Genomic DNA, 9,487 nt, shown 5'->3' on the forward strand with positions numbered 1-9,487 from the left:
GTGAAGAAATAGTCATAGATATCAGTGGGGTAAGGGCCCCAAGAGCTGAGCTTTTCCAGAGCTTACTGAGAGAAATGCCTCTGCCAGAAGTAGCAGGCCAAGGCAGGCAGAAGGGAACCTGCACCCCCACCTCAGTTTGCATACGTGATCTCTGGTAGAGATGGGTCAGCGACAAAGCACAGGGCTGTGCACCCTGGGGTCTGAGGCACTGGCTACACATCACCAAAGCATTTGAAGTCTGACTTCTGATCTGTGTTCTGTCTGTAAAACGAGGATGATACTACCTATCACCAGTCTAATAAAGCTATAAGCTCCTCAGGACAAGGACTTTTTGTAGTTATGCAAACTTTTATCTATGGATTATGAATCTTGAATTAGGTAGCCTTAACTCCCATAGTTAGAACAGTAAAATAATTAGAAGACTTCTTTCCTCTTTTAGCTTGTAGATAATGTAGGGCAACCGTAACTTTGTTCCATTCCTTTTTTTATCTTTCGGAAAAGCTGTTCCCACCACCCCCCCAAACTATCTGTAAAAGTGAGGCTGGCACCCCTTTTATGTTGCCAAGCAGCTGCAGTTGCAGGTAGTAAGAATCTATTTAGGTTAATTAGATTTGCAAATCCATTATGTTCTCTTGTTGGCACCTGTAGGCAAAAAAACGGTGTGCCTCTTACAGGGCCTGATTGTCATGGTAGGACTTCCCAGTGCTGCTGCACTTAACTGCAAAATGGTGTAACGAGGAGTCCTGGCTCTGGAAAGTGGCTATAAAGCCAAGAGGAATGGCTGTATGTCTTGTGACCTTTGCTGATTGCGTGTTTGCTCAACATGGTATCATGTGATGACTCTCACAGACTATTAAGAATCAAGCAAGGCTTTTTTTTATCCTTGTATCACAAGGATGCTGGTATAGCACATGCAACTAGACAAGGTGGATGACTTTGGTCAAACTCCAGGGATTTAGAAAGTGAGGATTTTTTCACAGCCCTGCCACTGCTTCCTGCTTACAGGCAAACCTGTTCCCCCTTTCTCCTCTGTAAAATAGAAGTAATTCTTCTCTCATTTTTAATTGTGTGTATTTAAATCAAAATTTTCTACAGCAGAGATCATCAACTGGGCAATGACCTAGAAGGAAGAGGCTAAAAGGGGCATTAGTTGTGCACCAGTATCAGCCAGGTATGGTACATGCTTACGAGCTGTTAAGCCCAGCAGAGCCTTTCACCTCTCCAGGGCTGCTTCATGTGGATATTTACTGGCTGCTGTAACGCACCATTTCTCAGCAGCTAGTTCTAATCTTATTGCAAGATCTTCTGAGCTTTGCTTCAGTGCAACGATTTTTAACTGGGCTTTGGAATCCTAAAGGAGTTAAGGATAGGTAGGTGGTGAATATTTCTCACCGTGAGAGTACATTTCAAGATTGTCCTTCCTTCTCCTCACTCACAGACTCTGAAATTTATTTCTATGGCTAAAAATGTCAGTCTTTACCAGCACTCGTGACTGGAACTGATGATCTCTGTCCAATTCCCAGAAAAGAGGCATTTCCATTCCAGCATTCACTCTGAAAAGCATTTGCAAGCACTGTTTCCTGATCCTAGCCTATTGCACCACTGGGTAACTCCCCTGGCTTGAGAGTGGAGGATGGTCTGGGTGGTGCTTGGCAAGCAGTACCATAGTAGGGAGAAGACAGTGGTGGTGTTGTCTGTGCAGGCTGGAGTGGTGCTTAGCTCTGCACCACAGTCTGGAGGTTACAGCTTGCTTGACCACCCTGGGTGCCTCTAACCAGGACAGAGCCGTGCACTGGGAAGGGCAGCATGGGGGACTTGCACCCTGCCTTCTCCAACTGGAACCTGCAAGCACGGGGATTGCCTGCCTGTGAACTCTGTGGATGCATTGTTTGCTTGAAAGAAATGGTTTGCCCTTTTTTTTTTTTTTTTTTTTTTTTTTGCAAGTGTTCCCCAGGAGAGGGAGCAGTCCACGCAAATGACATGGAGGGGAATGAATCAGCTTGTCCCAGCTCCAGCTAAACTGCATTTGCTGTGTTACTGTGAATGCCTTCTTCCTTCCTGCTCCTCATCTTCAACTCTTCTTCCTTCACCTTCTCACTCCTCTCATGACACTGCACTACCTTTATCTGTGCTAGCCCTTTGAGGCTGGTATTTAGTGAAATGCTTGCACGTCTTCCTTTTTTAAACTGCCTTTCCCACTACAGTGCACCCCAAGGCTACTTCCAACGCCCCATGCCGCATCTCCATCACTGGTCCCTGAGTTCAAGTCATTTCCTTACCAGCACTGCATCCTGTTCATCTCTGACCCGAGCTACAAAGCAATGGCTCAGTGGCAGCTCCTGCAGTCACTATGGGGACAGTGATCAGGCAAAACAGGACATCGGTTTAACTCAGGAATTTGGGGCTGCTTTGGTGAAAATCTCCTTTTGATTCTAGCAATAGTAACTTCAGGGGGCTTGCTGCTGGTTAGATATCTATTTAGAGGTTGACCATTTCCCTAGCTGTCAATTATATTTCCATTGCACATGCGTAGAAAACTAGAGGAAAATTAGGGGTTATAGAGTTCAAACCCACTGCTGCCAAAGTTCCTGTCTTCACAGTGTCTTTTGTTAGATCAGGAAAAGTTCCAAAAAATGGTAGCCTGGTTACTGCTTAAGGAAGATCTTGTGGTTTCTTGCTGACAACTTCTTTCTTTATTCCTGCCTGCCTTTCTTTTTTTAATTTTTTTTTAATAACCAAGAGGGGATATAACAGAGCTAACTTTGTGATAATTAAGCCTCTGCTGCATCGTATCTCAGTACATCTGATACAAAAACATCTACTGACATGTGCTGTGATTCTCAGTGCTGCTGTAAGCTGAACTGCTCTGGGAAATTTCCAAGAATAATGGGCAGAATTCTCAAGGACAAGACGAGGAGGACAGTGCAAGGTATCTGTTCAACAGCAGCCCTGGGAAACTAAAGTGGCAGGGAGGCTGTGGTAGCAGTTACTGGCATTAATAGTAGTGTTACTCTTTATCTTGATGTGCCAGCAGAAAGGTTTAAGACGTTTTTGTGTGTGGATGACCCTCAATTAACGGCAAAACTCGAGCAGTGGATTTTGCAGCAAAGACGTGAAGTTATACAGCTGTTACAGGAATAAACTATTTTCAACTGGAGTGCGATTTACAGCTGTCTGCTTAGAGATGGTCATTTCTGGTGAAGACATACCCTGAGACAGAAGTAGTCTTTTAGAGTGTATATGCGACAATTGCGTCTCTGCTGTGTGCTGTCGCTGAATGTTTGATACAAAGAACACAGACACATGCTGTGATTTTAATGCTACTGTCAGCTGAACCACCTCTGGAAATTTTCCAGGGAGCATTGGGCAGAGTTCTGAAGGACAGATTGAGAACAGTTGCAAGGTAGCAGTGCTAACAGCAGTCCTAGGAGACTACTGTGCTAAGGACACAGCCTGAAAGGGGGTACGCTTTTAAGTGTGTAGCTTCCTTTTAGTTAGTACAAGCAGGCATGATCAAGTGCTTGCAAACAGCTTGTGTTACAAGCATCCCCAATAAATCCCAGTTTAACAGTATCTAGGCCCATGCTTAAATCCCCTGTTCTGTACGAGTGAAGTGGGATTTCAGTTATAAGCTGTGTGTGTCCTTTCCTTGGGTAGAGGAGTGTATTACACCTGAACAGTGGTTGCAAGTCACAAGGCAGTAATTGGAGTATGGCAGCTTACTTCTCCAGTGTTGCTTTGTCTGCTGTTGTGAATGTTATCTAAGCCTATCAGATCATGTAGTTCATGTTGATTTTGGAGCCGGGTAGGTGATACTATCCAGTGATCAGGGTAAACAGTTCACGCTGCAGCCAAAGTTCACTCTAGCAGGTCTGAGTTGTCATCTGTGCTTCCAGTTTGCATTGACAAAATGGTATAAAAAAGGGAGGGGGTTAGTGGAAGTGGGTGAGGCAGTTTAACTTACATTGTTGATGTGTCTATTCAAAGGGCAACATCAGAGTCAGCTGAGCATGAGTAAATTCCCATTTATGAGGGCCTGACCTTAGACTCTGGACCTTCACAGTTGAAGAATCACTAAAGGGCCGCAGAATTGTATGTCCACTGAAACAAGGATGACTTGAACTTTGATATATGTTCATGTCCACCTCGGCTTTGTAACGTGCTCTGAGATAACAGGATGCGTTACTTCAGAGGAATCTGTTTTGCCGTCTCACCATAGACCTGTTGGCTGGTACCATCCAAGGGCCCAATGCTCTTACAGAGTTATAATCTCCAGGACTTTCTGTTCAGCAGATATCTTTAGGCAAGGAATTCCTGCTTCCTGTTAAGGCTGTGTGTGCAGCAGATTTTGTCTGTTGACATTGGCAAGTCTCTTCAGGCTTCATTTTAGTACCTTTCCAGCTCTTTGCTTGGATATTTTGTTACTTCTGTTGTGTGTCTTAAGTTTTAAAATTCTTTGCAGATGGTCTTTCTACCTGCTGGCACCACACTGCCTGGGTATGACGGTATCTGAAAGCACAACAGTGATGCTTAAACTGTGATAGTCATGCATAGTAGGTCTCCCAGGATTTTGATTTCATTGCATTTTTTCTTGTGTCTAGGCACCTATTTATACAAGGAGAACAACTACCAAACAGGATAAGCTGTTGCAAGAAGTTATACTGAAGTTTTGGATGAGGCCTTAGATGGTTTCCGACAACTAGTGGGCTCTCTGACTCCTATTTGGATGAAAATCTATGTAGAGAAAAAGTTTCTATTTAAAGGGTTGTGATTTTGTCCCTTTGTGGAAGTGTCCGATTAAAGGGCAGATCTCAAAGTGCTCTTAGGAAGAAAAGGATATTTCATAGAATCATAGAACAGTCTGGGTTGGAAGGGACCTCAAAGATCGTCTAGTTCCAAACCCCTATATTTTTTTTTTCATTTTTTTCATATTTATCTGGATAGCTCTTCTCTACTGCCCGTCCTCTCCACAGGGCTGTGGATGAAAGAAGTTTTCAGTTCTACTGTGGGATAGAGAAAGCAGGCCAAGTTCACAGAGCCCAAGGGTGGCCTTTTTCTATAGTACCAGCTGCCACATAAGCCAATGGCAGATTCGTCCCTGACCTCCACAGTAGCGGCACTAGGCCAACGTTGTACGGCCCAGCAAATCATTCCCTCAGGCTCTGTAAATCCTGTGCTGTTGCACTGCTTCTGGGGCAGTAAGAGGACACCCTGTGTCGTAAGAGCAAACTCTGTAGCCAGGGTGGCGATAGTGCTTCCAGCTGCTAAACTCAGTGTGCAGGAATGGAGCTTCATACATAATTGAGAAATACTAAATAGCCAGATCACTGCCAGTGAGTGACTGTCACTTGTTTGCTTTTCTGTTTGCAGAAGTGCAAGCTGCCACTCTAGCTGCAGAATACAGGGCTGTGGAAAATGGAGATTTCTTGACCTGTTAATCAGAGAAATACAGCAGCTGACCCTATGGACTACCCTTATTCTTAGTTGGAAATACTATTTGCAGTGGTTCAAGCTGAACACTTTCTGTTCTGTTTCTCATCTGCTATCATAATCAGCGTACACAAGTCTTGTTATGAACTGAGACACTATGTGAGAATACAGTCTTCACTGAGAGCAGAAGGGTAACAAGTCTCTTTGCAGTTACTTCCATTTATGAGGGACAGCAAAGACACTGGTTCTGTAGCCAGGTTTGAAGGCTTTGGTTTCTCCAACTTCTACCAATTTCCTCTCTTTCAGATGCTCTGGAAATAGATCAAGACTTGGATGAGTTAGCAAGTGAGACAACAGAGAGGCTGAGTGGCACTTGCATGAAAGATGGCAACAGGAGGAGGGGGGCGGTAGAAAGAATGGGATGAGAACAGAGGTAAGAGTGACCTTGACAGGAGAGAATAACAGGCAGTGATGGCCCAGGAGATGGAAGTGCAATAGGCAGCGGGAAGGGGAGATGTTGGAAAGATTAATGAGACTAAATGGTACTGAGGACGAGGGACCTTGCACTGAGATTTCCAGGCAGCTGTGCAGCCATCTTCTCATGTGGTGAAGGAGATAAACACATGTACCACGTGGTAGAAAGCAGAAATCCAAGAGTAAGGGATTTTTCTGTTTCCTCCCCCAATTTTGTGAAAAAGTTTGCCCTTTCTCTAATGTTGCTAACTTTTCTTCTAGAAGCTGTTGCTTCAGAAGACATGGTGAATTTTGCAGTTCCCCAGAAAGTGGATTTTACTTATACATGTCAATATAATGCCTTTGTTTGGAGAAGGGTTGCACAAAAATAGAAATCTGAATTTTTACAGCTGGTAGAACAATAGTGATTTAAAGTAAATTCCTCTCTCTGTACAAGTCAAGGCATGCCAAATTTACACCCACCCACCCCCTCCCCGAAGCTTGTGTCACCAGCCATGCAAACAAGGCAACTAGTCTGGACAGGTGACATTTCTCATCTGCTTTTCAGTTCCAGTCAGTGGCGGATCAGACCAACTGACTGGGGTCAGTCCCTGACACAGGGACTGAGTGAAATCTGTCCTGCCAGCTCTGCCAGTCACTTAGCAGGTTCACAGAAGATGGTAGGGTAGATGTTACTGCACTGTTGAGTTAGTAAAACCTTGAAACTGCCCTAATTTTACTGATTTCATTTTGTCCTGGGCCCTAGAATTGGCATGCAAGAGCTCAGGTGGCTGTTTCTTACCTTTTTCTTAAAGTTCACTCCGGTGCACATGGAGGACTGACCCTACTTTCCCTTTGGCAATCTAGGAAGGGCCCCATTATTCAGCTTCACTTCAGGGAAAAGTTGAGGATGGATTATCTTGCCTGCAGGAGCAATGAAGAAACATGAAGCACCTGGACTGGCCGTTGCCCACCCTCCATATCCAACACCATCTTCCTTGGTAGTTCCAGTCAGTCCCTAAACTGAAAGAGTTTGAGGGTAGGTTGATACAGCCAGAAGAAAGCTGGGGTTCATTCTAACTGCTACTGACAGGCAGTGCTTTCCTACAGGATGTTTCCTATATGAGTAATGGCAGCAGCTCTCAGCTTGTTCTGGTCTATATGACAGCTGGCACAAGCTCAATCCAAGATCTGCAACTTTGGGGCTGCCTTTGGCCAGATTGTTCTCAAAAGCAAGATCATGAGGCTTGGTTGGATCAGAGCGACCTCAGTGAAGGCCTCATAGCATTCAGAACAGATGGTCCCTCTGGCTTTAGAGCTTTGGCAGAGGCTCCTGCTTGCGTGTTCACTTACTTTGCATGAGGGATGCGTCAAAGAAGACTCAAAAACCTGGCACTCTAGACAAGGTGCTTTTGATGCTGATTGCTTTTACCTTATTACAAAGCTCCTTTCCCCCAAATCATGGAGGACTACCCCTCACCTCTTATATCCTTTTGCGGAGCTTTTTGGGGTTACTTCAGACCTTGGAAGTCAACAGGAAGACTCCTGTTAATTTAAATGATTGCTAGCTCAGGTCTTTTGCTGTTCAATGCCCACTACATCCTAGTCTACCAAAAGAGAACCACTGATGGAGGGAGCACCTGATCCCAAGAGGGCTGAAGAGCTGGAACCCAGGTGTTACTGATCACTATAGGCTCCAAGAGAACTTGGCTGTGAATTAGCAAGGGTTTTGCCCAAGTTGTGAGCATGAAAGAATAACATTGGCTTTATCTGCTAAATAATAAACTCACTCAAGTATTATAGAGACAGCCAGGACCTGAGGGGACCCTTAATACTCCACAGTATTGGCTGCAGTTAAAGTACTAAGTGCATGACTGAGGTGTAGGGAGGAGTCAGCAAGGGATGCTTAGGATTCTCCCTTTCTTATGCTAAATTGCACCAGGAGAGTGAGTTGGCTGTCTAGTACAGGATGTAAGACCCCTGGGATACTTAGGGAAATAGCACAGGAAAGAGGGCTAGAGGAGGAGAGGCTGGAATTACACGGTCTCCAGAGAGGATACAAAATATGGAAGGGCAAGACCTGCTCTAAGGCACAGAGAGATCAGTAAGCCCTAAAGTGTGTGCTGATAGCAATAAAACAGTGTGTGTTTTGGGTGACAGGAGTTACCTCACTAATTTCAGCTGAAACCATGGAAGAAAAACAGCAACGGAGTTGAGTAAAGAATGGGACACTGGGAGAGAAGAAAATAGGGAAGCAATTGAATTACTGTAGGGCAGTACAGGAGAGTCAAAAGGCATACAGTAGCAGTGTGTAATCACAGCTAAACAGCTCTCATCAGGCAGATCGTCTGCCTTTCAGCCTGCTTTTGTTTCTCATCTCACTTATTTCCTCCTCCCCCAGCTCTTCACCTTGAGTCATGAAGTGGACCTTCTGTTTACAGAAGTGGACGTTTCCTCAATATGAAGTTCTAAAGCTGCATTGCACTTCTCCTAGGTGCTCCCCCCTCCTTGTGCATTTGTTTAACAGCAGCAAACACTTCTCATTTAGAGATGCTGCTGTAGCTCAGAGTTTCTTGGGATGTGTCCTTGGCAGATGGATTTCCCCAGAGTAATAGCTACTGCACAACTGTAGTCTTCTCTGTGCAGGGCATGCTCTGTATAGTCTGTCTCTGGATACACAGCGTTTGAGAAACCTGCCCAAAGCAGCTTGCCTGGCACACTACAGCCCTAGATGTTCCAGCTGGAAGTAGCACCCCACCTCTTGTCATTGCTGGGGCTGCAGCTTTGGTACGCAGGCTCCTAGGCTGAGGACTGGAGCTTTGTCTGTGTAGCTAACACTGCCACTCTTGAAGATCCTTGATCCAATTACTTTGTCCAAGCCCCTTTCCTTCTGAGCCTTAAGCAGTAGCAGCTTGTCTTAGGATGGGTTTCATCATACTGAAATGGAGGCATCCTATACCATTAGCCTTTCTGTGTTCTACACCTGTGGGATGGATTGAGCTGACCTCTGCCAGTGCCATAGATTGGCAGTGAAGAAGAATGGGTTGAACATTAGAGGAATCTCTCCTTTGAACATTGAGATGACTAGCTTTTAGTACATTCCCAACGCAGAGAAGACTTGTGTTAAGTGAAGTTATTTCTTCCTTCCTCTCATATTTATGTGCTGAATTAATATTTTCTATTCAGCAAGTCAATTAGCTGTGCCTGCCACTGTGCAAGAAACATTACAGTTTGCTTTAATTCATCTTTCAGAAAGTTCTGCTTATTCTGTCTGTATACAAGATTATCTACCTAGACCTTACTTACTTCTGTTTGCATGCAGTTACTACAAAGTATTTTGGAACAGCTGGTTCATTTGTCCCTGGTAGTGTGTTCCTAACACGAATCTCATGAATGGGGTGAACAGTGGGTATAAAAACTCTTCCAGAACTTGCAAGTGTTTGGTTTGATTGATGGCATCTTTTCTTAAGTGACACAAGTGAACTTGGAGACAAGAAAAGAGATGTTATTGACTGGTGTGTTTCCAGAGGTTTCCACTGCTGAGTTGACAACTACCCCTGCTTTTATATCCCCCCCAAACTGACGCATCTACACGTTATGTCAA

General features: G+C 44.6%; 1 protein-coding gene across 2 annotated transcripts in view; it reads left to right on the top strand.

The window, feature by feature from the left end:
• CHKA (choline kinase alpha) overlaps nt 1-9,487 on the top strand; it is a 50,856-nt gene that overhangs the window by 803 nt on the left and 40,566 nt on the right. The window lies entirely within an intron of this gene.

The sequence above is a fragment of the Balearica regulorum genome, chromosome 5 (genome assembly GCF_011004875.1).
Source record: "Balearica regulorum gibbericeps isolate bBalReg1 chromosome 5, bBalReg1.pri, whole genome shotgun sequence".
Taxonomy (NCBI): domain Eukaryota; kingdom Metazoa; phylum Chordata; class Aves; order Gruiformes; family Gruidae; genus Balearica; species Balearica regulorum.